Source organism: Garra rufa, chromosome 23, assembly GCF_049309525.1.
Source record: "Garra rufa chromosome 23, GarRuf1.0, whole genome shotgun sequence".
Lineage (NCBI taxonomy): Eukaryota > Metazoa > Chordata > Actinopteri > Cypriniformes > Cyprinidae > Garra > Garra rufa.
In genome coordinates, this window is record NC_133383.1 from 15,370,946 (window position 1) to 15,398,029 (window position 27,084).

Genomic DNA, 27,084 nt, shown 5'->3' on the forward strand with positions numbered 1-27,084 from the left:
TTTTATCTCATAATTCTGTGAAAAAAAAGTCAGAATTGCAAGATATAAATTCTGAATTTTAAGATATGAACTCAGTATTCAGATTTTCTTGCAACTTTTTAGCAATTCTGAGTTTACAGAACTTTTTCCTCACAAATGCAAATTTGTAACTCGCATTTAGGATTTTTTTCTCAGATTTGGGAGATAAAAACATCTAAATTGCAAGTTTTTTCTTGTAATTCTGACTTTTTCCTCACATTTCTGACTTTTTTTCAGAGTTATGAGATATAAACTTGCAATTCTGACTTTTTTCTTGCAATTCTGACTTTTTCCTCACAAATGCAAGTTTGTATCTTGCAATTTTGACTTTTTTCACACATTTCTGACTTATTTTCTCAGAAATGTGAGATGTAAACTTGCAATTCTGACCTTTTCTCACACTTCTGACTTTTTTCTCAGAATTGTGAGAGACTTGTTTTCTTGCAATTCTGACTTTTTTTTTCTTAGAATTGTTAGATATTAACTTGCAATTCAGATTTTTTTTTCCTGGCAGTTCTGACTTTTTCCTCACACTTCTGACTTTTTCTAGAATTCTGAGATATAAACTCACAAATCTGACTTTTTTCTTGCAATTCTGACTTTTCCTCACAAATGCAAGTTTGTATCTTGCAATTATGATTTTTTTTTCGCACAATTCTTAGAATTGTAAGATGTTAACTTGCAATTCAATTTTTTTTTTCTGGCAATTTTGACTTTTTCTCACACTTCTGACTTTTTCTCAGAATTTTAAGATATAAACTCACAATTCTGACTGTTTTCTCACAATTCTGACAAATGCAAGTTTGTATGTCACAATTTGACTTTTTGTCTCAGAAATGTGAGATGTAAACTTGCAATTCTGACTTTTTGTCACACTTCTGACTATTTTCTCAGAATTGTGACATATAAACTCGCAATTCTGACTTGTTTTCTTGCAATTCTGACTTTTTTTTCTTAGAATTGTAAGATGTTAACTTGCAATTCAAATTTTTTTTTTTCTGGCAGTTCTGACTTTTTTTCAGACTTCTGACTTTTTCTCAGAATTGTGACATAAACTCGCAATTCTTGTTTTCTTGCAATTCTGACTTTTTTTTCACAGAATTCTGACTTTTTTTCTTAGAATTGTAAGATGTTAACTTGCAATTCAATTTTTTTTTTCTGGCAGTTCTGACTTTTTTCAGACTTCTGACTTTTTCTCAGAATTGTGACAAACTCGCAATTCTTGTTTTCTTGCAATTCTGACTTTTTTTTCACACAATTCTGACTTTTTTTCTTAGAATTGTAAGATATTAACTTACAATTCAGATTTTTTCTTGCAATTCTGACTTTTTCTCACACTTCTGACTTTTTTCTCACAATTGTGAGATATAAACTCGCAATTGCCAGTCAAAGTCCAATTTCGTGGGGAAAAATGACTGTTCTCAGAATTGAGTTTATATATCTCAATCCTGACTTATAACTTGCAATTAAGTCAGAACTGCAAGATATAAACTCACAATTTTGAGAAAAAAAAGTCAGAATAGTGAGTTTATATTTTTGCAATTCTGACATAAATTCTCAGAATTACGACTTTATTTCTCAGAATTGCAAGTTTGTTAGAATTTGAGTTTATATCCCACTATTCTGACTTTTTAACTTGCAGTTGTGAGTTTATACAGTATCTCATAATTCTGAGAAAAAGAGTCAGAATTGAGAAATGTAAGTTCGCAATTGCATGAAAAATATTCAGAACTGTGAGATTAAAAAGTCACAATAACTTTTTTTTTATAAATGAGCTTTGATATAATTTTGGCTTTTCATCTCAAATTCTGATTTCTTTTCTTGCAGTTGTGAGTTTATGTCACAATTTGGACTTTTCTTCTCAGAATTCTCTTATTATTCTTGAGTTGTTATGTTGTAATTCTGACTTCATTGTTATATATTGCAGATTGAACATTTTTCTCAGAATTGCAAGAGAAGAGACTGAGTTGTGAGATAAACTCAAAATTGTGAGGAGAAAAGCAGTCAGAATTGTGAGAATTCTTTTTTTTTTATGGTAAAGAGGGATTTTTTTTATATTACGTTTTTGTAAATCTTACTTACAGGTGCATGTTTTTTGGAGATGGCAATATTAAGTGCACTACTATTTCTAAGGTTGATTCTATTCCTCCAAATCTGTTTGTAAACAGTTTTACCTTTGACACCCATCCTAAATAAATGTTTATACCTAGAGTTTCATTTCATCATCTAATAAGAGTCTTATGCAACTCTTGAAACCATCACGTTTAACGTGTGTTAAGATGCTTGTAATTTGGCTTTTTGTGTGCATGCTATGCTGAGGTTGCCATGAAGACGGATGCACACTCTTCAGGCTTGGCCCGTGGGGTCCGAAGACCCTGGCATTTTAATGGTAGAACGTGTGGGCACTGCAATTACATTGCCGGCTACCTCATTCAAATTATTGTTTTTCTGTGTTTTGGTGCCGTAACTAAGCAAAAGCGATCCAAGAAACGAGGCTGCTGGTGTGTGCTGATTACATGTCTGCGGTGCACATGCCCAGAGAGGTATCACATTCCTGCATTCCGCACATGGCGAAAAGCCCCTTAATGAAACTCGCAATAAAATTGGATTGTTATAATCAGATGGGCCCCCTTTTGAATGACGGGGTCGAGATGCCTTTCTCCGCTTTTGATGTAGGATTATTGGCTGATTTCAACAGCTTATAAATAAGGAGGATGAAGATGGAGAGGTAAGAGATGGGGGGGAAGAGAGAAGAATCCTGAATGGTGCCAGCTCATCCTCTCATGGTGTGTGATGGCTTGATCACGCTATAGCTAGGGATGGGCACAAGTTCTCAGAAATGACTCAGGAAATGATAATTGCATGACGTGATTGATTTTTCAACATGTATTTATGTATAAATTGTTACGATGACATTTGGCAGAAATTTTTATCCAATGTGCAGTTGAAGTGCAGAATCTGCTACATAAAGAGGGATAAAAGGGATCATAAATGCATGTTATTTTTTATTTAGTACTGACCTGAACAATATTTCACATAAAAGACTTGACATTATAGTTGAATTTATAATTCAAAAGTTTCCATACACTTGTTTCTTAATACTGTGCTGTTACCTGAATGATCCACAGCTGTTTTATTTTTTGGTTTAGTGATTGTTCTTCAGAAAAATCTTTCAGGTCCCACAAATTCTTTGGTTTTTCAGCATTTTTGTGTATTTGAACTCTAACAATGACTGTATGATTTTGAGATCCATCTTTCACACTGAGTACTGCCCTTCAGCTATACAGAAGATACTTACATGGCTCCCAGACAAAATAAGTTACATTTACCCTGATCTTCAGATTCCAAAAGTTTTCACCCCCTGGATATTGATGCATTGTGTTTCCTTCTGAAGTCAGAATTGCCAGGGAAAAAAGTCTGAATTGTGTAAAAAAAAAAAAAAAAAGTCAGAATTGCTAAATATAAACTCGCATTTCTGAGAAAAAAGTCAGATTTTCGAGGAAAAAATTCAGAATTGTGAGTTTTAATCTTAATTCTAAAGGAAAAAAGTCAGAATTGTTTGAAAAAAGGTCAGAATTGCGAGATACAAACTCGTGTTTGCGAGAAAAAAGTCAGAAGTGTAAAAAATGGATCTCATTCCGTACAGCCCTTGTTGGAAAGGGTGTAAATACACAAAAATGCTGAAAACCCAATGAATTTGTGGGACCTGAAGGATTTTTCTGAAGAATAGCAGGCAGTTTAACTGTTCAAGACAAACAAGGGACTCATGAACAACTACCACTAAAGAAAAAACAAAATCAGCTGTGGATCATTCAGGTAACAACACAGTATTAAGAAACTTTTGATTGCGGAACTTTTTGTAAATTCAACTATTATGTTCTCTTATTCAGGTCAGTACTAAATAAAAAATAACACTCATTTTGAATGATCCCTTTTATTTTAGTAAAATAATTAACATTTTGTGGATTCTGCAAGGTGTATGTAAACTTTTGACCTCAACTGAGTTTTTATCAGTGCATTCCCTGAAAATCAAACCCATGATGTTGGCATTGCTAGAACCATGCTTTTTTGTTTTGTACCTTGCAGACTGTTTGGGACACTTTTTGACACACATAATTTATTTATTTTAGAAAATGAGCCATTGTTTCGCTATAGATAAGACCTTTATTCCTCAATTGGGATCGTATAGAGCCCTTTAAAGTTGCACTAAAATGACAATTTGGACCTTCAACCTATTGATCCCAATTGAAGTCCACTATGTGAAGAAAATTCCTGGATTTTTTTCATTAAAAAGCTTAATTTCTTTTTGACTGAAGAAAGTCTTGAACATCATGGATGACATGGGAAAGAGTAAATTATCAGGGAATTTTAATTCCGGAGTGAACTAATCCTTTAAGTTAGGTACTCCCTAACTTTTACATAAAGTAAATATTTAAAAAAAAGAGGCAAAAAATAGTGACGATTGATCTGTTGAGTCCTCCAGCAGTAGAAATCACCACATCCCTTGCTGCGGCTGGCTCAGATTAGGCCTTGCACATTTCTGATTTTCAGTTATGACTAGCGCAGACGTCCCCCACGAAGCGTCCCGATTTGTTGCGTTCAGCATTGATGTCTAGATCTCTAGATGTTCGGCAATTTTCAGCCGCATGAATGTAACTCAATAGGCCGGCTTTCTGTGGGCTGCTTAGGGTTCACAGACAGTACATTCGGCCGCCCGCCTCCCGCTCTGCCAGTCACAACGGCTCCCTGGAGACAGCGCTGTTATAAAAGTCAAACAACAATCAGGACACACTCTTCTTGACCCTCAGCCCTTGTGTTTGTGAATGTACGCTTGTTTGTGTGAGCACACGGCCATTAGTGGCAGCTGAGCAGGGGGTGAAGCCCACTCAGCTGTTTAAACGGCCCCATGTACGTGTGTTTGCAGATGAATCAGGTGCCGCTGAGAAGATGAAGGTCTAACCCTTCAGAAGTCGGACTCCAAAGCTCATTAAGGTATGAGTTACAAGGAGAAGGAGAACAGAGGGACCTATGTGGCCCTCGTAATTACTCCGCACGAGCCGGGCCTGTACCAGATCCTATTATCCGCACTCCTACCCTGACCCCGTGACCTCCACACACCATAACTTACAGCAATATGAGTCGTAATCAGCCCCAACGTGTCATTGTTTAACATTGTGTCAGTTTTGCGCTTGATAAATACAGTTTAAATCATCTTCTCTATCTCTCTCATGGCCTGTTGGTCTGGCATTCATATGTCTGTCTGTGTTGTAGCAGGGTCTTGGGTTTGTGTAGTGGGTGTTCTCTGAGCAGTCCATTAATCTCCTTCAGTTTGGGAAGATACACCGGAGGTCTTTATAACTGCACTTGCTGTATGACTTCTCTTTGTAGCCTGTGGTCTGCAGACAGACAGAGCAAATCAAGTTGTCATTTTGGAGCTCTAGTACGTAAGTAGTCATTTAACAGATGCTTTTATCCAAAGCGACTTCAAGTACGCTTATTACAGGCGCTCGCTTAAGGCAGGGCTGTGCAGAATGTAGAATTGAAGAATTCTTTTCAATTTGTGTGAGTAAATTTGTATGGAATTGACCACATCTTTATGGCTGGCTATTGTTCTGTTTTTTTTCTGTCTGTCTGTCACTTACTAAATTCTGTCTATGCGAAACACGTACCGTACATGTTAATCACATTCACATACATGTGTCATTTTTTTTTTTTACTCTATTACTCTATTTTACTCTATTCTGTTGTGTTTTGTCTGTCGTTCTCTCTCTATCTATCGTTCTATCATTCTGTCATTCTATCTATTATTCTATCGTTCTATATCTATTGTTCTTTCCTTTTGTCTGTCTGTCGTTCTATCTATCGTTCTATCTATCGTTCTGTCTGTCTGCCTTGCGTTCTGTCTCTTTATCGTTTTGTCTGTCTGCCTTGCGTTCTATCTATCGTTCTGTTTATCATTCTGTCCTTCTATCGTTTTGTCTGTCTGTCAGTTGTTCTATCTGTTTGCCGTTCTGTCTGTCTATCCATATATCTGTCTGTCTCTCTATCGTATTGTCATTTTGTCTGTCGTTCTATCTGTGTGTCTGGCTATCTGGCGTTCTGTCTGTCTGTCGTTTTATCTATCTTTCTATCGTTTTGTCTGTCTGTCGGTTGTTCTATCTGTCTGTTTGGCATTCTGCCTGTCTATCCATCTATCCATCTATCTATCTGTGTGTCTGTCTATCTTATCTGTCTATCTATCTGTCTGTCGGTCTGTCTGTCTTTTTTTTTGTTTTATCGTTTTGTCTGTCTCTATCGTTTTTTCTGTCTGTCAGTTGTTCTATCGATCTGTCTGTTTGGCATTCTGCCTGTCTGTCTATCCATCTATCCATCTATCTATCTATCTGTGTGTCTGTCTGTCTATCTGTCTATCTTATCTGTCTATCTGTCTGTCTTTCTGTTGTTTTATTGTTTTGTCTGTCTCTATCATTTTTTCTGTCTCTATCTTTTTGTCTGTCTGTCTGTCTGTCAGTTGTTCTATCGATCTGTCTGTTTAGCATTCTGTCTGTATCCGTCCGTCTGTCTGTCTGTCCATCTGTCTGTCATTTTATCGTTCTATCGTTTTGTCTGTCTGCCTTGCGTTCTGTCTGTCTGTCGGTTGTTCTATAGATCTGTCTGTTTGGCATTCTGTCTGTCTATCTGTCTGTCTGTCTGTCTGTCGTTGTATCTATCGTTCTATTGTTTTGTCTGTCTGCCTTGCATTCTGTCTCTATCATTTTGTCTGTCTGTCGGTTGTTCTATAGATCTGTCTGTTTGGCATTCTGTCTGTCTGTCTGTCTGTCTGTCGTTTTATCTATCGTTCTATTGTTTTGTCTGTCTGCCTTGCATTCTGTCTCTATCGTTTTGTCTCTCTGTCGGTTGTTCTGTAGATCTGTCTGTTTGGCATTTTGTCTGTCTATCCATCTGCCTATCCATCTGTCTATCTGTCTGTTTTTCTGTCTGTCTGTCTGTCTGTCGTTTTATCTATCGTTCTATTGTTTTTTCTTTCTGCCTTGAATTCTGTCTCTATCGTTTTGTCTGTCTTTCAGTTGTTCTATCTGTTTGGCTTGTCTGTCTGTCTATCTATCTGTCTGTCTGTCTATCTGTCTGTCTTTCTGTCGTTTTATTGTTTTGTCTGTCTATCGTTTTTTCTGTCTCTATCGTTTTGTCTGTCTGTCTGTCAGTTGTTCTATCGATCTGTCTGTTTAGCATTCTGTCTGTATCCGTCCGTCTGTCTGTCTGTCCATCTGTCTGTCATTTTATCGTTCTATCGTTTTGTCTGTCTGCCTTGCGTTCTGTCTGTCTGTCGGTTGTTCTATAGATCTGTCTGTTTGGCATTCTGTCTGTCTATCTGTCTGTCTGTCTGTCTGTCGTTGTATCTATCGTTCTATTGTTTTGTCTGTCTGCCTTGCATTCTGTCTCTATCATTTTGTCTGTCTGTCGGTTGTTCTATAGATCTGTCTGTTTGGCATTCTGTCTGTCTATCTGTCTGTCTGTCTGTCTGTCGTTTTATCTATCGTTCTATTGTTTTGTCTGTCTGCCTTGCATTCTGTCTCTATCATTTTGTCTGTCTGTCGGTTGTTCTATAGATCTGTCTGTTTGGCATTCTGTCTGTCTATCTGTCTGTTTGTCTGTCTGTCTGTCTGTCGTTTTATCGTTCTATCGTTTTGTCTGTCTGCCTTGCGTTCTGTCTCTATCGTTTTGTCTGTCTGTCGGTTGTTCTATAGATCTGTCTGTTTGGCATTCTGTCTGTCTATCTGTCTGTTTGTCTGTCTATCTGTCTGTCGTTTTATCGTTCTATCGTTTTGTCTGTCTGCCTTGCGTTCTGTCTCTATCGTTCTGTCTGTCTGTCGGTTGTTCTATAGATCTGTCTGTTTGGCATTCTGTCTGTCTATCTGTCTGTCTGTCTGTCTGTCTGTCTGTCTGTCTGTCGTTTTATCTATCGTTCTATTGTTTTGTCTGTCTGCCTTGCATTCTGTCTCTATAATTTTGTCTGTCTGTCGGTTGTTCTATAGATCTGTCTGTTTGGCATTCTGTCTGTCTATCTGTCTGTTTGTCTGTCTATCTGTCTGTCGTTTTATCGTTCTATCGTTTTGTCTGTCTGCCTTGCGTTCTGTCTCTATCGTTTTGTCTGTCTGTCGGTTGTTCTATAGATCTGTCTGTTTGGCATTCTGTCTGTCTATCTGTCTATTTGTCTGTCTGTCGTTTTATCTATCGTTCTATTGTTTTGTCTGTCTGCCTTGCATTCTGTCTCTATCGTTTTGTCTGTCTTTCAGTTGTTCTATCTGTTTGGTTTGGCTTGTCTGTCTGTCTATCTATCTGTCTGTCTGTCTGTCTGTCTGTCTGTCTGTCTGTCTGTCTGTCTGTCTGTCATCTATCTGTCTATCTGTCTGTTTTACTGTCTGTCTCTTTCTGTCCATCTATCATCTATCATCTATCAATCTATCTATCATCTATCAATCTATCTATTAGGGCTGCACGATTAATCGTTTTTAAACCGAAATCGCGATTTGAAAGGGTGCGATTTTCAAATCGCAAGAGCTGCGATTATTTCGATTTATTATCAAATGTGGTAACAAGCATATAAGTCGTTTTTGACAGGTCACTTCAAGTGCATATTACGTCTTCATGCTTATATTACGTTTGATGCAGAGTTTAACCAATAGGGGGCATTTTAACACTGCATGTAGAGACATGCACGGGACGTATTTTTCAGTCCCGCCTCCGCAGAAATATGTTTATCTCGGTCCGTTCCTACCTCGACATTCATGTTTTGTCCCGCTCCTGCCCGCATAAAAGTAACCTATATAGTTTTTTTTCAGTACATCAATTGAATTTACATGAAACAGTTTTGTAACATCTCGTAAGTTTCACAAAACCCCAGCATAAACGTCCCCGATAAAATATTTGTTATATAGGCTAAGCATCAACATTCACAAACCACTGTTATTCTCAACAGAATTAAGAGCAAGCATGAGCTACTGTGTGTATCCAGAGCAGAATGCAAGCAGACAAAGCTAAAGTTGACATCTCAGTTCATTTGCGATCTCATAAAGCTCTAACACAATGAATATTATGCACGATGAATCTTTCACAATGTCCACACTTCGTGTGTTTTAATTCGCGAGCACGCAATATTCAGCACTGTGCAAGAATGTTTTAGCAGTGAGTGGATTCTAACTTAAACACCTGACTGCCTATCCTTGTGCTTACTGATAATAGCTGTAAGTTGTATACTAGTTGTTCTTGCTGCTTTTGTGCAATAGATGAATAACAATATTTTGCTTTTTAGATATTTCTATTTTGCGGGGATCCCGCGAATAATTTTATTTTCCCGCGTCCCGAACAGCCGCACTCGCCCATCAAGTTTTGTCCCGCGCCGCAGTCGGTTGCGTCGGGTCCCGCTATACTCCCGTAGGAGTGCAGGTCTCTACTGCATGTACTGAGCAAATAACGTTAACGCCATTTGGAAAAGATGAGCGGGAGCAGCGGCTCAACTTCCCAACAAAGTGTCTCTTAATGTAGGTTATCATCAGTGTTTTACTGATGTAAAATTGTTTACAGTGTGTTTGGATTCCTAAAAGTTTAAGATTTTAATAATATTTTATTATATAATTTTAATTGTTAATTTAATTTTATTTTATTTAAGATACTGTAGTTATTTTCTTAATTTGTCATGATAACTGACAACTTTATTTTAAAAAAGGCAACAATGTTTAAGAGGTTTTAAATAAACAGTAGAACAGTGTAGCATACTTTGTGATTATGCTTGGTCTTTCTTTGGTTCTGTTAAAACCACCACATCAGACCTGTAGCTCTTTTATGAAATAGTAGTAAATCGCATTTTAAATCGCAAATCGCAATTTTGATCAGAAAAATCGCAATTAGATTTTTTCTCCAAATCGTGCAGCCCTACTATCTATCATCTATCATCTGACTGACTGTCTGTCAGTCATACTTTAAAATTACAATTTTTAGTGTATTAATTTCGCAATCATAGTTTTCTCAGTGTCAGGGTCAAAACTACAACCAGCTTTGGTTACCAGCTCAGGTCTTTTATCACTGTACCCTATGATGTCTTACTATTCTGCATAAGGAGGCCATTACTGTTCCCACGATCTTTACATTATCTTAACTCGGGTTCATCTAGTTTCCTTCTAGGTGTCAGTGAGGTGGCCCATAAGCTGGAGCAACCTCTGACCTCACCTCCCTCAAACTGTTTGGGGCTTCATCCGATCACCCAGCATGTGTATACACAGATCGAACTGATGTGACCACCCCAGGCCAAAATGTATCCATCTGATGATAAAGCTGTCAGGACAGTGATTGTGAATAAAGATGAATGAAGTGTGAGTATTGTGGCGATAATCACTAATCATTTGTTAATACAATCGTAGAGCCAAAAATCTTTTTGGAGAGCCTTAGTAGATGAACCCGACATTTGGTAACACTTGCAGTTGGACTCAAATTAAGAATTATTCCTATCTTTTTCCATATCCAGTCACTTTTGACCTGGTTCTGTAGGACTAGGCTTAACCGATCCATGATTAATGAGATGTTGGAGAGATGTTATTAAGAATATGACTTGTTATTCTATGCATTCACTTACTGAAATGATAATCTTCAGAGCTTAACAGCTGATATCAACACTCTTGAATTTCCAGCCTACTGTGTACATAAATTGAGATCTAGAATTGTCCAGTCACATTCCCACTGTCATAACTGTGAAGCATTTGGAGATTTTGTTTTTCTACACTGTCACTTTTTGAAATTATAATGGCTGTATTTCAAAACCTAGTGAACAGACTACCTTGAAATCATGCTAAGGCATCATATGCAGTCTCGGTGCAAAAGTTGTTCTTTCTGAGAAACTTAATTTAAAACTAATTCTAAGGCAGCATCAAATTATTTTTTTATGGATAATGCAATCAAGGTAGAATGCATAAAAACACTGGGTCTATTCTTGATGCAAGAAATCAAAGAAAAAACTTTCTAGGCCAAGTGAACTTTTCAACTGTTGGTGGTGTTAGAAGATAAGAGATAGACAGTCCAAATTTGGTCTTTCGAACCCTAGTGGAAAAATTGCATCCAAAATGGTGACCAAAATGTGTATTATGTAATATATTTCGTTATATAGATTAGGGCTGTCATGATTCCTCAATTCAATTAAAGTACTCCATGTTTAAAAATACATTAAAAAATTCAATAAATTTCAATAAAACAATATGATTACCTGCTTTTGTTAATTTATTTAAACTAATCATTATTGGCTCTTTGCCAGTATTGTATTTTGAGTAATTTTAAAAGCCATTGTTCACTTAGTCTATTTTATTACTACAAAAAAATAATTATAATGATCCAATTACTTGATTAATTGTCTGAATAATCAACTGATTACACGGTTACCAAAATAATCGTTAGTGACAGCCCTAATGTAGATTATATACTTTATAAAATAGTTTATATTTAACTTTTTGCTTTTTTGACAATTTTTTTTTATGCTTGATAAAATGTCAGATTGTTAGCTCAACAGATATCTGTTGTAATGCTAAAGTGTCGAGTGCTGTTTCACATAAATTTGTTACGTGAAACAGTTATGTAGAACTGTACGTCTCTTCAGCTATAATTGTAGTGTCAGGCCTCATTCCAAAACCAATTTCCGTGTTTACTTGATTTTACAGCTGCTTAAATTGTGCAGCGCTCGTCCATTAAACCTGAACATTCACTATAATATCGACCCACCAGTCTCGTAAATGAAATCTGACGAATCCCAGTCCGGCCATAAAACAATAATTCTCGATGTGCAACCTTCTTTGCTACTTATTAACGCTTTTCTATCTACTCATTTTGCCAAAACTTCGATCTAATGTGACTTAAAATGCACTAATTGGATGAACAGGAACTGGCTCCGGATTCAAGGTCAGCCCTACCTGGGACTGACTGCATAAACTCGTAGTTAGCAGCTCTGACCATCAAGCTACCACCGCCCCAGACCTTTGCTTTCTTTTTCTTTTCTTTCCATGTGTATTAGAGCGTTTGCATCCCAGTGAGACGGTCTTAGAGTGCAGTTCTGGGGTTCCTTCCTTCCTTCCCCACCTGGGATGCCTCATCTGTGACCAAATGATGCGGTTTAGAGTTTTTTCGCTCCTATACCAATTTCATCTACTATACTCTTTTCTTAATGTAGCACTAAAAATACCCACAATTCTTTCTCCGTAGCGTTCTTTGCAATCCTGGAAGCTTCTTTCAGCCCCCGTGGATGCATTCTTAAAATGCAGTGGACTCGAACAACATATTGCACCCACATTTCTTCACTTCTAGTCCATAGACAGAGCTGATTACAGCAAAGCTCGGAGAGGCCTGGAGATGCGATCCAGATGTACTCTAGGTGATGGAGTCTAGAGATTGGCCCGTTAAGCCCAAGCCTCCTCTCATATTGGCTTTTATTGGGAACTATGATGGCGCTGTCCACTTTTTCAGAAGGACTTTATGACAAGCGTTAAAATGGAAGTAGGGATTGACACATCGCTCTGTGAGTTGAGGAGTTGCCAGCTTGGGCTTTCAGACCAGAGAGGGTGGCCGTGAGCTCAAAGGAAAGGAAAATTATTAAAGGATCTTTTGATGATGTCTACTAAGATGGGCTGTACTTCCTTTTTAGGGTTGACTGGTTGTATTTTCATCTTTGAAGGGATCACAGATGAGTTCCTCCTTCTTGTCTGGACTAATTTGAGACATGTCAAAAAATTAGAGAAAAACAGTCAAACCATTGCACATGAGCAGTGTGATTCATAACTTAATGACTTCTTGAAGGGCTGACATCAGCTGAAGACAGTGGAAAGGCTCGTCAGGCTTTTATTTGGCCCTCAGGGATGAAGTCCGGCTCTGCCAGAATCAGTTCGACGGGCCTGAAAGTTGATAAAAGCGCTTGTCATAAAGACTGGAGCCAGGCTGTACCCGGCAGCTGGATACCTCATCCCTCTGGCTGTCATCTGCTCGTTTCCATCCCTCTATCTTCTAAATGTTCTCGAGTTGTGGATCGTGCCATGTTTCCATCGTTCTTTAAATCATGCAGCTCTTGTTATTATCTTCAGGTCCAAATTGTCTCCATCTTTGAGCTTGTTTTGAGTAGCCGGATTAAACTTGTATATGTTAGGATGCCCGTTTATGATGATTGGAAAGCCCTCGCATTTGTAATGGCTTATTTTGATTGCCCTGTTTATTTTCTTTAAAATTGTCAACAGTCTTGTTTGTTAAAAATAATCTTGTTTTTAGGTGTTGGTCTTAAGTGGTTTTCCAGTCTGGAAGAGGTTTATGGTTTTCATTGTGGCTACACAATATATTGATATAATATCAGTTGTTGGCCGATTTATACGTTTTTATGCATTAATCAAATAGTTTTAGAATTTATATGAATATTATGTATCGATAATATTTTATATAATATAGAAGTTCAAAATATTTATTTTATGTTTTCTTTGTAAATTATGAAACTTCATGTAAAAAAAATGTCCTGCATTTTCATGTCACTACCCAAAACAGTGTATGTTTTAGTCCACTGGCTGAGACTGATTTTAACTACACCCCTATATTTATGATCAAGAAATATTCATGTGTCCCACTGTCTAACAGCAACATGGTGAATAGATAGGTCCCATCATTTTGAGGTAAATGTGTTCAAAAGTACAAAAAATCTGTGTGTAACTTTAAGAAATGTTACTACCGAATACCATTTTTCTATAATTAAATGTTATGGAACAACTCCCAGAAAAGTGTTTTAGTTTTTATGTGTACAGCTGTTCAGAACTGTGCTAGCTAACCATGTGCTGTTTAGCATCTTTGAGCTAGGTTAAAAAGTATCTAGAATTGTCACGACCAAAACATTTGGTGAAGTTTCGGTAGTGACATCTTTGTTTTTTTGGGTGTTATTCAATAACATTTAGTTTTTATATGTATACAACTGTTCAGAATTGTGCTAGATAACCATGTGCTGAGTAGAATATTTGAGCTAGGTTCAAAAGTATTTAAAATAGTCACTACTTAAAAAAAAGTCATGACCAAAACATTTAGTAAAGTTTCAGTAGTGACATCTTTGTTTTGTTTTTTGGGTGTTATCCCATAACATTTAGTTTGTATATTTGTAGAACTGTGCTAGCTAACCATGTGCCGATTAGCATCTTTGAGCTGGTCTCAAAATTATCTAGAAATTTCACTACCGAAAAAGTCACGACCAATACATTTGGTGAAGCATTTTGTTTTTTGGGGTGTTATCCTATAAACTGTCCCTAACATAACAGTCACAACCAAAACATGTCATTATTGTTTTGGTAGTGACAAAAGGGTACAACCATATATAATAAAGTATACTGAAATATCAAGTAAGATGTTATGATAGTGTTTGGTTCAATGTATATTCAAACTAATGAATCCTTATCTTTGAAATCAGTATGATCAACTTTTTGCCTTTTACAAGAAAAATGGATTAAAAATACAACAAATCTCATAAATCACACTTGAAATTTTGTTAATATTGTAATTGTTATTGATTTACCTCTAAAAACATTTTAATAAAATAGAAAAAAGATATATTTACAAAAAAAAAAAATGTAAGCAAAATCTTAATAGGTCAGTATAACTCTTCTAATTAAATTATATATTACTGCTTTGGTAGTGACAAATTTGGAGAGAGGACAAATATTCCAAAACTTTCTGAAAATACAATATGAGAATTACTAAAAATGTGTACCTTAGATATTATACATTTGTACCTTGGATATTATACAATTATACAAAAAGACAATTTCAAGACATTTCCAACTCTGACTTTGAACCAATTATAACATAATATTATTATACAGTCTTCATTACGCTTTATGCTTCTTAAAGTTACACGATATATCAAAACAATATCAGTTATCGACTGCGGTTGTTATTAATATTCTGACCAAAAAAATTATAAATATCAGTGCATTCCTAGATCTTACGATCTTCATATAATATTTATTTTTTGTATTTTCATTAAAAACTGACCAATGCAACCTTCAAATCTAACTTTTATTTATTGTTCTGGTCTCCCTTTGGTCTTTATGTGCATTTGACTGAGAATTTTCATACTCATGCTGCAGTTTTCCAGACTAGCTCCGAACTTCATTACTAAGCTTCACTCTTTGCTAAAGTCTGGCGTGCGACTGGGCCTCGATGAGAGTTAAGGGAATACTGCAGCAGCCTGTTGTTTGGTGGGTGGTCGCAGCGGCTCATGCATAAGTCCAGAAACTGTCGAAAATCTTCCCAGCTACTCCAAATGACCTGCGTTAATGTATACTCTCCACAAGCCTTGGCACGTGTGTTCCGCCTGCCTGTTTACATATAATAATTGATACTCTAAACGTACATAACCTAGTCATCCCAACGCTGTTTCGTGCTGGAGCATATTGTGAACAGCCCATATTTATGTATTAACACTCTTGCGTGCACGCTTTCTCACAATCCCTAGTTCTTTCCGGCCACACACTTGTTGCTTCTATCTCCTTTTCAGATCGCACATATATGCAACATACCTTTCAACGTTCATTGTTCATTCATTCGCCCGGGAAATGGAGAACATTCCCCATAACTACAGTGTTTTTAATGCAGTTTCAAACGTGGGGAGTCATAAATCAACCTAGCTGCTTTTAAACAAACACCTGCCTCCAAACTGTCACAGCTAATGGCAGCACTTGCCGTATAAATCAACCATAGCTGTAACTCCCAATATCATAGAAACGATTACACTGAGCATCTGCCATGCAATGCTGTTTTAATGGTCCAGGCACGGCCGGTAACCGTTCTGACATTTTCCGCCTCTCTTTTAAAGTATGCGTGTGTCGTGAAAAGGTCCAAAAGGAATTTGTGGGTCACTTACACTGTCGTCTTAGTTTCTTTATGAGCTGGTGTAAGAGAACAAGGTGCATTTTTCCCCCCCTCAGCTGTTTAATTAAGACCAGAAATGGGGCCGGAGAACAGGAAGGGAACACTTTTAACTGTATGTTATAGTTATTTATTATGCTATCCATCTGAACTTCCTCATATATGCCATTTAATAAGTCAAACATTTCGATTGCTGGTGCGTGCGGAATGTTTGTTTGCATAATAACATTTTCAGATGGATTTTGAAATGATCAAAGCAGGACTAAACAAACTGTAGTATAAATTACAGTGGCGCTGAAAGTATTTGGACACTTGTGTCACACTTAAATATGTAGGAATGTGTTTGTTTTATATAACGTAGCTTACCAAGTAGGAGTGTGTGATATCCTGATCTGCTTTTGAAGAAATATTGTAGTATTCTGCTACAGAGAATGTTCTATCAGTTACAGTTCTGGCGCTTCCGTCACAATATACAGTACAATGCAATATACATTCACATTTAACGTTAACTCAGCGGTAGACTTACACTACGCTGCACTTATTTGCAATCACAAAAGTATATTATTTGCATTTGCTTTAAAACCTTGCCTTTTTTTGCTCATATGTGACTCAGATCTGTTTTTCTCATGACAGTGTGAACAGCACAAACGGCATGGAATCTGATCTTTTCAATTCCGATTTGTGCCACTTACATATGTACTAAATACAGGTCAGATGTTTTGCAGTGCGACATAACGGAATTTTTACATAAATCAAGTTTAACATTCGTCATGATTCTATACTGATGGGAGTCACTATAAGATTTTACATACCCATTGTTATCAAGACAGTTGACAGTTGTCTGCTGTTCTTCAAAAAAGTCCTTCAGGTCCCACAAATTCTTTGGTTTTTCAGCATTTTTGTGTATTTGAACCCTTTCCAACAATGACTGTATGGTTTTGAGATCCATCTTTTTTTTTTTACACTGAGGACAACTGAGGGACTCATATGCAACTATTACAGAAGGTTCAAATGCTCACTGATGCTCCAGAAGAAAAAAAAATGCATTAAAAGCTGGGGTGTAAACTTCTTGAATTTGAAGATTAGGGTAAATTTAACTTATTTTGTCTTCTGGGAAACATGCAAGTATCTTCTGTAGCTTCTGAAGGGCAGTACTAAAGGGGGGAAAAAAATTACATATCCTCATTCTGTTCAAAAGTTTTCACTCCCGCTTATAATGCATTGTTTTTTCTTTCTGAAGCATCAGAGAACATTTGAACCTTTTGTAATAATTGCAACAAGTCCCTCAGTTGTCCTCAGTGTGAAAAGATGGATCTCAAAATCATACAGTCATTGTTGGATAGGGTTAAAATACACAAAAAAAACAAGGACTTCTCTGAAGAACAGCAGGCAATTTAAATGTTCAGGACAAACAAGGGACTCATGAAAAAAAAACACAGCTCTGGGTCATTCAGATAACAACAGTATTAAGAATCAAGTGTATGTAAACTTATGAACAGAGTAGTTTTTATGAATTCAACTTAGTTTCTCTTGCGGACTATATGCAGACTTAATTTATGTGAAATATCTTAGGTCAGTACTATACTTTAACCATGGCATTTGTGAATAGTAAAGCTGTGGTTATACAAATGGTAATCAGTACGCTAAAAAACATGGTTACTACACTCTCACTATAATAAAACCCTTGAAAACAGAAACATTAGAAAACGCTGGAGACCCCATTTTAGTTTGAAAACTCTGGTGTTGTGTTTCAGTGTAAACGGGCCAAAATGGAGACTTTTTTTGGTTGTGTAGTGTGGATGGAGATCGTTTCTGAAATGCAGTGAAAACGTGTATTTTAAAACGCCGTTTCAAACCGAAAACGCACTAGTGCAAACAAGGCTTAAGATATTAAAATGCTTTTGTTAAATATGTTTTCAAAACTAGTAACCAGTTGGCACTATTCTTTCCAAGCCACTAGCTGTTTCTTGAGCTCGAAGGTCGAGTAGAATATGAGATGGTAGCTCTCATTAATATAACCACAGTCTCCACTCTTTCTATTTCAAGATAAAGTACTTTTTTTGGTAACAAAAGGTCTTCAGATGTACTGTTGACTGAAGCTGATTTCCTGTTTGTGACTGTGTGATAAATCAGAAGTGATTGCATTAGTTAGTCTGTTGAGTCTGCTGTACAGTGGTCATGTCTTGGCTGCGCAAGCTCACTTTGTCATAGAGCGGTTCAACAGAACATAGAGCTTGTGTGCCAATATGAGGTCATGAAATGATTATGAGGTGCCGCACACAAAACATACACTCGCTCAAAGTGTATGTAAACATCCGGTCTCATAAAAGGGCTTTTTGTAATCGTACATGCCCGCCTCGTCTCTCTTCTCCTCTTGTTTAGTTACTTGATTATATCGCACTCCTTCTTTGTAACAAACACACACTGGGAAAAAAAGAGTTGGTGTAGGATTTATTACTTGGTGTAGACATTGCTGGTAAATTACACAAACAGTTACAAAGAAAAAGGCTAGTAATGCATTGAATTAAACAAGAAAGTAGAAAAACTGAAACTGAACTGTAAAATATACTCCAGTAATCTTTGTTTTATTTGCATCTTCGATAAATCATGTTTTACAGTGAAGTGTGGGAGAGACGGAAGCAGTCAGAAGGAAAGCGATTGAGAATCTGTGTCACTGTCATGTTCAATTATCAAAACCCTTTTTTTATTGAGTAACATTCCAGATCGTACTTTAGAAGGAAGTTTCAGCAAATGTGGAAACATGGAGGCTTGTTCTTGTGGATGTCTTGCCCCGTCACAAACATGTACTGGAAAAGTACAGCTCTGCTACTGGTGACCCCCTGTGTTTGAGGTGGGACGACTATGAGTTGCTATATTGGTATAAGGATATAAGGATTTTCATAAGATTTGTAAGTTTCCTGCTCAGAAAAATTGCTCAACAGTGCCTTAAAACCTTTTGGTAAGAGGGCATGGGACGAGATAATGCGGCTCTAGTCACTTTTTTTTTTTACAGCTTAAATACATTGCTTTTTATTTTTATATGTTTTTATATCTAGTACGAAGCCATTTCCTAACATTATTCAAAATGATTTATATTTCATGAATGCATGTTCTTTTTTATTTTACATTTTAATAAATGTTTTAAATACATTTTTGAATGCAGCTTTATTGAAAAATATAAAAAAGACATTTTTAAATACAAATTAATATTTAAAAATAAAAAAAAAGATATTTTTTCACAAATACATTGCTTTTTTTGTTTATATTAAAAAAAATAAAAAAATAAAAAAATGTCAAGATTTTAAAATGATGTTTTTTATAGTCCGAAGCAATTTCTTAACATAATTTAAAATAGTTTACAAATGTTAAATTTTGTTTCATGAATACTTTTTGATATGTTTTTATTTTAAGCAATTTCTTAAAATGATTAACAATTTATTTGTTTTTTTTTTATTTTTAAAAACAATATTAAGATTTTAAAATGTTTTGAATACATTAAGTACAACTTAAATAATAATAAAAGAATATTTTAAAAGATTTTTTCACAACTTGAATACATTGCTTTTTTTATTTATACTTTTATTAACATTATTTAAAATTGTTTACATGTGTTACGTTTTGTTTCATCAATACTTTTTGATGTTTTTATTTTAAACTTTTTTTAAATTATTAACAATTATTTATTTTTTATTTTTAAAACAATATTAAGATTTTAAAATGTTTTGAATACATAAAAACATTTTAAAAATGTATTTTTTTATGATTTTAAAATTATAGCAAGTATGAAACAATTTATTAACATTATTTAAAAAAAAAATAAAATTGTTTTGTTTTTATTTGAAGCATTTTTTTACATTTATTAACATTTATTTTATTTTTTTAAATATTAAGATTTTAAAATATTTTGAACGCAACTTTAATTAAATTTAAAATATATTAAGAAGTACACTGCTTTTTAATTTATATTTTTAATAAAATTAAAAAAGTATATTTTTAAGATTTTAAAATTGTTTTTAAAACTAATACAAAGCAATTTCTATACATTTAAATGTTTAAAAAATTTACATTTTGTTTTATGAATATATTTTTTAATTTCTGTTTTATTTTAAGCATTTTTTATAATGAACAATTTACATTTTTTATTCAAACACTGTTAAGTTTTTAAAATGTTTTGATTAACATTTTTGAGTACAGCTTAAATGATATTAAAAAATATTTACCTTGAATACATTGCTTTTTGTTTATAGTTTTTAAAAATCTTTTTTTTTTTTCAAGATTTTAAAATTATTTTTTCAAAACTAGTATACCTTGTACACACAGGCAGTGCTATGATTATTTGATGGATAGGTTATATAGTAAATCATCATTAAATCATCTTTGAGTTTTCCAGTCAGTGGTTCGACCCGGTTCTGCGATATGGCTCACTGTAAAACTGATATCCAGCTAAACTCATCCATTTGCGGTGTGCCTTGTTTTGTGTGACATTTTGTGAGGTGTGGGGCGAATATAAGTGTTATCCTGCCATGTGAGAGTGAGAGTGAACATTTCTCCAGGTCTCACTGTAATCCTTCACATTTCCAATAGTGATAAAAACCACTCTCATTTCCTCTCCATTGCTCTCTTTCTGTCCTATTACCCGAACACACTTTTTCACATATGTACATACACACGCTCACACACACACATACTCTCTTCCTGCCCCCTGTTGCTCTGTTATAATATATTTGACTGGACATTCCCTTGAGGAATTCCTGGCGCTCTGTGAACCAGAGTCACAGCAGTATGATCTCACACACACACACACACACACACACACACACACACACACACACACACACACACCGGAGAGCGCTCATTAATCACTGTTAGGTGACGGTGTGTGTGTACGCTTGTGTATGTTTGTGTGTGTGCGAGTGATTTTTGGCTGGCTTACTGTGGTTGTTTCTATGGAATGTGGTAAGATGTGGCTTGTGTGGATATGATTGGCAACCAAGTGATGTTCGATTCTGGTTCTTGCACAATTTGAGACTGAATACTGTACTGAAATACTCTACACTTCTCAACAACACCGATATTAAATCTAGAGCATGAAACATACAGCACAACCAGTCTAGTTCAATTCCTCTACGAATGAGCTGCTTCTTTTAGTGAATTAGAAACATAAAGCGCTAAGAGTAAAGTCCAATTCCCATACGACTGACTCAGAGTCGATTATTTAACGAACCAAATTTGTACAGCACAACCAGTGCAGTCTGACTCACGAATGACTCTCCTGAGGCAGTTCTGTTTAGTGAATAAAAACAGCATAAACAGTGCAATCTGATTTCTGAAAGAATCACTCTTTGTGAGTCAGTGTAGTCCTATTACAGAATGAATTCATCTAAATGACTGTGAACAAATGAATGAATAAATCAGTGTTATGAGTCAAACATGTACAGTACGTACTTAGTGTAATCTGACTCACAAACGGATTACATTTATGAGCCAGTACTTTTTAGTGAATCAAACCTATACCAAACAAACAAGTTCAGTCCGATTCACAAAAGAATGACTCTAATGAGCTGTTCTTTACAATGAATCAAAATAGAAATCGCAACCAGTGTAGCCTCATCACAAAATGAATGACTCTACTGTAAATGAAAGTTTTTAGCTGGTTTAACCCTCTGGGGCCTGAGGGTGTTTTGAGGCCCTGAAGAAGTTTGACATGCCCTGACATTTGTTGTTTTTTCAGTATCTTAAAAACATTTTAATGGCTAAAGTCTGATTACATTGTAATCAGCACATATTGGGCTACAATAATATGTAAGCAACATTAATGTACATGGTTGTGTTTTTGAGAAAACTACGTTTATGCGTGGTTAGTGAAAAACTAAAGTTTTGAAGTCACTGAAATAAGGCCATGAAGCACATATAGGACATTTCTTTACAAGACTTTTGATAATTGGATGTCGTAGGCTAGAATTTTATCAACCAAATGATGTGAAAATCATCTCGTTCACTCGTTCAGAAAAAACAATATATTGATGTAAATTTTCTAAAACATGTTTTGTGATCGAAAGGGATTATTCATAGGTGTGGCAATGGCCCATGAATATTTAGCAATTCACACCTGAAAGACAAAAGAGCCCTCCCTAATGGCCCCATCAATGACTGACTTGACTAGCAGAAGAAGAAACAATGTGAGAAGATTAAAAAATATCGTTTTTTAGATTATTTGTATTTTATTTACAACACAGTATAATCAAAACATACATAATGAAGGTCAAAGACACAATATTGAGCTCCCTCATCTAACCACACAGATGTGCACAGACTTTGTGGCATTTCTGAAAACTTTTTCTGAATTCAGTTCAACAAATAAAACAAGTAAATCTTACCTGATATTAAAGTGTGTGCACTTTAAATATCTGTATTTGTACTGTATTTTTATCTGTATCATCTGAAGTTTGTACAGCGCTCTCAGAGGAAAACAGTTTGAAGAGACTCAAGGAAAGGACAGCAAGATTCATCTGTTGAGCAGGTTTCTGAGCACTAAAAACAACAAAAGCAAAACATCTGTGAGCCTATTCATATTAGGAGCATCTATAATAAATAAATACACACACATACACTACCAGGCAAAGGTTTGGACACACTTCCCTTTACAGGGGAATAACTGGTATATAGTATATAGTCATAGATTCTAGCATTTGTACTAATGTAAAAAAGGACATGTAATATCTGAGAAACTAATAATTATCGTTTAGCACTATATTACTAATAAACGTGATGTAAACATACATTCAGTGTAAGCACACATATTACTTTTACACCCTACTGTTATATAATAAAATAAATAAATAAATAAGTATGATTCTACAGTCATAAACATATCGTCATAAATGCATCTCACAGTCATAATCACATCGTTTTTCTAGAACATTATAAATATCCTGGCATCGTGAGAGATGCAATGCAATCAAACGTACTTCATAATGTTTCATTTGATAAAGTCAGGAATTTTAGTTTGGAATAAGTCTAACTAGTAAAATGTGTACACGTTTTGTCAAAGTAAATAACAGCGAAAGCTAGTAGGAAAATGAAAGTAAGACTTACTCATGTAAATGTCTCCTCCTGCTGGGTTTGCGTTGCATCGCGTCCTTCTTGTGATCGTGGTAAATATAAGTATTATTCCTCACAGCATATCTTCATTCAGAAACAAACTGTAACCAAGATGAACTTGAAGTCATGTTGCTTTGTTTCGGTGATGTGGGAGTTTCCTCGCGTACAGATACCCGGTCCTTGCCGCGCTTGTGGCACATGGCTAATTTGCATATCTAAAGGGTTTTTCGCTAGTGGGCGCGGTCACATTAGAGATAATTAGTTGGAACTGGATAGACTAGACATCTCCTTGGTTTCATATAGATTAATTTATCACAGATTATTGTTTTTGATCAAACTTACTTCGTTTAAAAGCATAAATCTCAAGCTTTCAGTAGATATCACTTTTCTGTTTGTGTGCTGAGTATTCACCGAGTTTGAATGATTTAAGTGACGCATTTCTAAAAGCAGTTCGCGGAGACAGAGAAAACAGAAATCACCCTGTTTGTTTTCTTTATTCTAAATAAAAAAGCACAACTTTCTGCTGTTCTTGTGAGTGTGCACAAATAAAAGTACACACTCTACAGTTTCCAATGATGTATATCTCTAATTTGTATGACTAAAACCGACAGAGCATTTTTAGTGTCTTTTGCGCTGATCTAAAAAAAAAAATGAGCTCGTATCGCCGGCGATACAGCCGGCCTCAGGGAGTTAAACTGGTTTCAGCTGGATTTTTTTTATTTCCTATGTTAAATCATGTTAAAAGCATACTAGTAACATGCTAAATGCTAGAAACGTGCAAATAACTTTCTAATCATACTTATAACAAGGTTAATCATGCTAGAAACATAACAGCAACATGCTAATCATGATAAAACATGTTAGCAACTTGCTAATCATGCTAACAACATGCTAAAAACAGGTTATTCATGTTAGAAACATGCTATTAACAGGTTAATCATGCTATAAACATGGTAATAACTTGCTAATCGTACTAGAAACATTCTTATGACATGTTAATCATGCCCCAGCAAACACATTTACGTTGTGGCGACGTCTGTGCAACGTTCCATTTTTATAATGGCAACGTCGCCGTCTACGTGCTCGCAACGTTGTAACAACGTGGAAATGTAAGACGCGAAAAGGCTGTGGCAACGTTGTTCGGCGACATTCATCAACCGTAAGGCAACATTTTTACTACATGTATTTTTTCATGCCAGATTATAAATAAAGCTTTTTTTCCCCCTGCGTGTTATATACACAGGATGAGTATGTAATACTTTTACATACTGTTTATTATTAAAAATAGTTCATTGATATAGTTCTTTTTAACTTAACATCTGTGTAAACTTTGAATAAAACTTTGAGTAAAAATGCCATACAAAATTCATATAATCAAACTTTATTTCAAACCAAACATTTTATACATACCAAGGATAAGTTACCAAAAGGTATAGGCTATATTTGGGGAAAATGCGATATAGAGTATTACATATGTAAATATATCAAAGTCATTTAGTTTAAGTATATTAAATTACAAATAAAGCAAAGGCATCTGAGAACGTTTATTAAACAAAAGTAAAACAACGAAACAGCGGTCACCGGCCGATGAGGTGGACTTTGGACGGGAGAATACGGCGGACAGGTGAGCATAGTCAGGCAAGGCGGTAGGGAGAAAACAGTCCAAGAAAGATCAACAAATCCAGAGGGCAGAGGCAAACGCAGAATCCAGTAGGCAGGCACAAGTCAACACCAAACACCAGGAATGATATCTGAATACTGAAAGAAATACAGTTCGCATTACACCAAACTCGACCTGAAACTAACACTTGGTATGTGAATTATCAGCTATTCTGTTCATCCATTAACAGAAAAAAAAATCTCTCATTGGACACGAAAATTAAAGGATTTGTTAGGATATTTACATATTTATCTGAGAGATATCAAAAAGCAATACTCACGTCCTGGCTTGAAGAATAATAACGGCCCAACTGTCTGTTCAAATTTAAAAAGCGCTTCGGAACAGTGACGAGTAAATGTCATACAGAGGTTGTCCAGACAGCCTAAGCACAACTTTCAGAGATGGCCCAGAACCGTGGTAGAATGGCAACATTGTGACAACGTAGTAACAACCTGAGGACACAACGTAGAACCAACAACCTTTTAGCCATGTTGTTACAACGTTGCTAAAAGATTGGCTACGTTGTGGCAACGTTCTGTGTTTGTTGGGGCTAGAAACATGTTAATCATGTTAGAAACGCGCTAAAAACATACTAGCAGCATGCTAATCATGTTAGAAACCTGCTAGTAACTTGCTAATCATGCTAGAAACATGCTAGTAACTTGCTAATTGTGCTGGAAATGTGCTAATAACTTGCTAATCATACTAGAAACATGCTTATGTTAATTATGCTAGAAACATGCTATTAACAGGTTAATCATGCTAGACAACATATTAACTTGTTATTATTAACACACTATTAATGGGATAATCATACTAAAAACATACTAGCAGCATGCTAATCATGTTAGAAACCTGCTAGTAACTTGCTAATTGTGCTGGAAATGTGCTAAAACTTGCTAATCATACTAGAAACATACTTATAACATGTTAATTATGCTAGAAACATGCTATTAATAGGTTAATCATACTAGAAACATGCTAATTTGCTAATCATGTTAGAAACAAGCAATTAACTTGCTAATCTTGCTATAAACATGGAAATAACTTGCTAATCATACTAGAAACATGCAAATAACATGTTTATCATGCTAGAAACATGCTCTTAACTTGCTAATCATACTAGAAACATGCAAATAACATGTTTATCATGCTAGAAACATGCTCTTAACTTGTTAATCATGCTAGAAACATGCTCTTAACTCGTTAATCATGCTAGAAACATGCAAATTTGCTAATCGTGTTAGAAACAAGCAATTAACTTGCTAATCTTGCTATAAACATGGGAATAACTCGCTAATCATACTAGAAACATGCAAATAACATGTTAATCATGCTAGAAACATGCTATTAACTTGCTAATATTACTAGAAACATGCTTATAACATGTTAATTATGCTAGAAACATGCTATTAACTCGCTAATATTACTAGAAACATGCTTATAACATGTTAATTATGCTAGAAACATGCTATTAACAGGTTAATCATGCTATACAACATGATATTAACTTGTTAATCATGCTAGAAACTTGCTAATAACTTGTTAATCATGCTGAAAACATGGTACTAACTTGCTAATCATGTTAGAAGCATGTTTATAACAGGCTAATTTTGTTAGAAACATACTAGCAGCATGCTAATAATGTTAGAAACATGCTAGTAACTTGTTAATCAAGAAATTTTCTCTGAAAGGGATAGTTCAGTCAAAAATAAAAATTACCCCATGATTTATTCATCCTCAAGCCATCCCAGGTGTATATGATTTTCTTCTTTCAGATGAATACAATCAGAGTTAAAGTAAAATATGTCCTGGCTCTTTCATATAATGGCAGTAAATGGCTGTTGATATTTTGAAGTCCATTAAAGTCCATCCATCCATCATAAAAATTGCTCCACATGGCTCTGAAAGGTTAATAAATGCCTTCTGAAGTGAATCAATGTTTTGTGTGAGAAAAATATCTATATTTAAAACTTTATAAACGGTAATCTCTATCTTCCCCTAACTATCGTACACATGTTCACAAGAGAGTGACATTCCAGTGAAATAGGTCATACAAAAAGTTTTGAAGCTGGCTGTTTTATATTGTGAATGTATGTTTATTACGGTGTTTTGTCATTCCTCTTGCTTCGCCTGTATTGCTGTTTTGTTGCTTCCAATATAAGGTGTTCCACCTCAGCCACTTATGGGTTTCTATGGCCATTAAGATGTCGTCTTGGAAGGCAGTGAGGAATGCAGTGCACCACTGTACCTTGTTCTGCTCTTTACACTTAAAGTGACATGAATGACATGTTGAAGTGTGTGCGTGTGTGTGTGTTCAGTCCGTTGAGGGTTTTAAGTGTGCACCTGCTTCAAGATTATGCCCCCCTGGGTCTTATGGGTCA

The 27,084-nt window shown here is 35.5% G+C and overlaps 1 protein-coding gene across 1 annotated transcript in view; it reads left to right on the forward strand.

The window, feature by feature from the left end:
• Nucleotides 1-27,084, forward strand: part of uvrag (UV radiation resistance associated gene) — a 150,931-nt gene that overhangs the window by 65,815 nt on the left and 58,032 nt on the right. The window lies entirely within an intron of this gene.